This window comes from Drosophila pseudoobscura, chromosome X (assembly GCF_009870125.1).
Source record: "Drosophila pseudoobscura strain MV-25-SWS-2005 chromosome X, UCI_Dpse_MV25, whole genome shotgun sequence".
NCBI classification, from domain to species: Eukaryota; Metazoa; Arthropoda; class Insecta; order Diptera; family Drosophilidae; genus Drosophila; species Drosophila pseudoobscura.
This window is the reverse complement of record NC_046683.1, coordinates 33,248,673-33,253,060: the sequence shown is the minus strand read 5'-3', so window position 1 is coordinate 33,253,060 and position 4,388 is coordinate 33,248,673. Positions and strand designations below refer to the sequence as shown.

Genomic DNA, 4,388 nt, shown 5'->3' with positions numbered 1-4,388 from the left:
CGATTCGATAATAAACTGTTACATTTTCAGGCACACGTCAAGGCTATTTTCGGGCTGCAAGGGGTGGAGAAGGGCTCAGCTATCGGCTTGCGCGCGCTCAGCGACAAAATCAATTCGCACTTGCGTGCACTTCAGACCTTGGCGACCCCGCAGGAGATTTCGGATGGGTTGCTGATCTACATCATAGGCACGAAACTGGACCACAAAACAAAGGAGAAATGGGAAGAGAACTTGCCGACGTCAGGATTGCCTCGGTGGTCAAGCATGGCCTCATTTTTGGAAGCGAGATGTCGGATGCTGGAGAATTTGGGATCAGCCATGGCAACAAGTCCTAGTCAACAGGTGGGAGAAGACAAACCTGTCACCCTTATCACCTCCAGTAACGACCATCCTAACCCCATATGTAACCATTGCAATTCCTCCGAGCATTACATATCTAGATGTCAGGCATTCCTGAATCTCTCTGCGTTTGAAAGATACAAAGAAGCAAAGAAGAGCCGCTTGTGTTTGAACTGCCTCAACAAAGGCCATGAATTGCAGAGGTGCAGGTCAGGACTTTGCAGGCATTGCCAGGCCAAACATCACACGCTACTCTACATTCCATCGGGAACGGGTGCTTCATCTTCCTCTTCACCGGCCGAGGAATCGATCCAGCAAGAGGCCGCGACTGTGCTTCTAGCAAGCGGGTGTTCTAGCCCTCCCCCCTCGATCCAGAAATCTCAGCCTAGCCAGAACGTGTTGCTACCTACTGCCCTCGTCCATGTAACAGATCGTTATGGAGCACTTATCCCATGTCGTGCCATTTTGGATTCTGCATCACAGGCAAACTTCGTAACATCTAGACTTGCTGATCAGTTGCAGTTGGATCATCGCTCGTCTTATGTTCACATCTCTGGAATCGGAGATTCCATTCTACCTTCGAGCAAGTCTGTACATATAGTTGTACAATCCCAGGACGCAAGCTATCGAGCTTCCTTCGCTGCAATTGTCACCAACTCAATTACGGAAATGCAGCCTAACTTCGGCCTAGACGCAAAGGATTGGCCCATGCCGAATAATCTAAAACTAGCTGATCCTAATTTCTCCAAGCCCCAACGTATCGATCTGTTGATAGGTGGTGGTTTGTTCTTCGATTTAATGTGCGTCGGACAGATTCGACTATCAGACCAATTGCCAACATTGCAGGAGACAAAACTTGGTTGGATAGTGTCAGGAAGCATTGATAGCTCGGAGAATAAGCGTGCAGTTTTAGCCGCTTTTGAAAATTCCTCCTACATCTCTAATGACGATTTTCGGCCCACAACGCTGGAGTACCAAAACTTAGAGCAGCAATGCAGGAAGCAGCTGCTCGAGTGCCAGGTGCAAGTGGAAAAACTGCGATCGGAGAATCAGGAACTGCAGCGCGAACTTTTCGATATATTAAAAACCTATATATCCACGCTAAATGAAATTCAACTTTCAACAATTTCTACATTGCCAAATTTCCTGCCATTCTATGCAATTACAGAGGTTCCCGATGATCAAGACTCAATCACGACAAGCCGCCTTCGTAAAGAAGCGCCGATTGCTGCGTTCGACGATCATCCCAGCGTAGCCGCCACCTGCGCCCAAGCAAGCATCTTCAAGAGGGCCGTTGGAAAAATAGCGGTTCTGCCCCTTCAGGATGGATCTGTTGAAAGCCTTTGCCTTCCAACGGGGGGTGAATGTTCGGAGCAGAACGCAGCCGATTAGCCGCTTACCAAATAGCACCTAATTCTTGGCCCTCAGCCGCTGATTTTGTTTGTTACTTATGTCTATGTCACTCATTTGTTTGTTAAAGCTTTGCGCTTGCTTGCCCTGCTAAACGCTCTCTGCCAGCTCGCTCTTCGCTATCTCCGCTTTGCGTCTGCCTACCGACGTCGGCCGAGCGAAGCTGCGCTTAGCGATCGGAGCGGCAATGTAAAGGGCAGGCAAGCCACACTTGCAATTTGGATGTCACGCATTAAAGAACATATCGCAATTTTATTTCTGCGCCGAGTTTTATTTAATTGAAATAATTAGTCGGCCGATTGGGGATAAAAACCATTATCTCCACAGTCGTGTATCAGGGAACGAGCTTGGTTAAAACATGCAACTAATATTGTCGCGTGTCTACTTATAGTTTCGTTTGAAATATTCCTATTTTGTGCTAGGCACTTGTATGATTTATCAAAATTTTCTTTTATTTTAACTAATGCGGCATTAATATTTTGCCATTCCATTTCATTTTAAAATAATTATTAAAATGTGCAAAAACATTTATAGGTTTTCAATCAAATAATGATATATTTTTATTCATGATTCGTTTTGGACTTTTTTCTTTTATTTTTAGCCAATTTTCGTTACCATTATAAATTTGTTTTAAATTTTGTCCAGGTCATCTGCCCGGCTTTGATAGCGTTTTTTTATGCATCTATTATGTAGTTTATACAATTTATATAATAGATGTCCTATGATTATAATGAAAATAATAGCAATAAGTATTGTTATTAACTTTAGGTCGGTGTTATTGACTTCGACTTTGTTTATTACATTCGCTGTCGAATCTACCGATTTTACATCTACTAAACCCATTGTGTAAAAATTTTCGAAATTTTCTTCAAATTTACTTATTTTGTTTGTTTGTGACATATGTATATAATTTAATGCAAAAAAAAAATTCTTTTTTCCTTTTATACTACTGTATAAATTCTTTGTTGATTTTTGAAATTAATTTATAATTTATATTTTTTTTTCTGTTTTTACATTTTTTTTTTTTGCCTAGTGTTTGTGTGGCTTTACAGGCCTCACTCTAATTGGGCAGATGTTATTCCGCTCAATTTTACAATTTTAGATTTTACAGTTAAGTTTTATGCATCGCAGGCATTTAGAAAAAAAAATTTTGTTTGGCGGTGGGCGCTCTAGGAAGCGCTGTCGGTTCACTGCTCCGGGTCTAGCTTGTTGCGCTAGACGAGGCCGGTGCTGGCTGCACAGGCTGCTACTGCTTCTCTGTTGGGGCACCGGTGCAGGCTGCACAGGTGCACTCGCAGTGCGGCGAGTGTAGAGGTCCCTCGCAGTCGTTCGGGCAGGTCTTCCTTGGCTTTGCTATTTCTGTCGTTTGGGGTGGTGGAGTTACGATTAATATTTTACTGATATTTTGTATTGCAGTGTAGGTGGTTGTGTGCATTGGCTCTTTCATTTTCTTTTCTGCTAGCAACAATTTGATGTGATCGAGTTCTGTGTGTAATTTCACAGATGTGCTCCACGGCAAATTATCGTTGCTATTTAGCAGTTTGAGTAGTGTTGCCCTTCTGGCTCTCAGGCGTTTTACTACGCCGCCTCTTTTGCCACACATACCACTCTACTTACTGCGTTCAGTTTCGCTCCATTTCGTTGTTAATTTTTTTGATGTTACTGCTGCTTCTAGTGGTGCCTGCTGTGGTGCTGCTGTTGTTGTCCGCTCTCGCCGCTCTCTCTCTCTCTTTCCGCTTTTTTTCATATGATTTATTTTAACATATTTTTGTTTCCGAACATCTACATGTTCGTGACACTTGTCACGGTCGCCATGTAATATGTCACTATTGTAATTATAACACTGGCACGTCTGTGCCGTTTGACTTCGGTTTTTAGAATATCTTTATTGAATTTATTCTTATAACTCAGACCGCATAGCTGCGCTGCCGGTTACGCCAACAGCGGAGCGGCTTTATACATATTTGTCTTATCAGCATAATCGAGAGGGCAAGAGCCGTATGTACATATGTGTATATATATATATGCTTCAAGTGGTCAGCGTGGGAATGCTGACTTAGCTTAGCGCATAAGCGGCGATCATATTGCACGCTCACTTGAAGTGGTTTGGTTTGTGTACTGCAACAATGTGTTGCTGATACAATTATTGTTAACCATTGGGTACAGTGTACACTCAATATATGCACATACTACAGATCATCAGGTTTCATCTGAAGGAATTGAGGGCATATCGGGATCGGATGGTTCTCTTTGGAGCAAAGATCACACGTTCTCCGCTTCGGATCCACAGTTGTTCCGAACGAGTGAACCCGCCTTGGAACAGGGCTCCCTTGGGAACGGAATGGGTTGGGATTGCCCTTTGAACTCTCTGACATGGGTAGACTCGCCCTGGGGTGGGCCTGAGTCTCCATGCCTTGATGGCCGTCCTCGGTCACCTCGAGAGAAAGATACCGCTCCGCCAGGATGTTGTCCATAGCGTGCCAGGTGGGAATTTCGGACTTGTGTGTCACGGACTGCTCCCAAAGCTCCAAAGTCGCTTTCAGCAACTTCGCGGATATGAGGTACACTAACACTCCGTCAGCGAAAATGCTGTCTGTGGAGACCTCGGAGTGGTTGAGTGTCGTAAGGCACTTGTGAAC

At 44.1% G+C, this 4,388-nt stretch overlaps 1 long non-coding RNA gene across 1 annotated transcript; it reads right to left on the bottom strand.

Moving 5' to 3' along the window:
- Nucleotides 1–2,889: 2,889 nt before the first annotated feature.
- Nucleotides 2,890–3,939, bottom strand: LOC117184966 (uncharacterized). Its single transcript, XR_004470444.1, has 2 exons — nucleotides 3,367–3,939; nucleotides 2,890–3,108 (listed from the first exon to the last, which is right to left on the bottom strand). It is a non-coding gene; the product is annotated as an uncharacterized lncRNA (long non-coding RNA).
- Nucleotides 3,940–4,388: the final 449 nt, after the last annotated feature.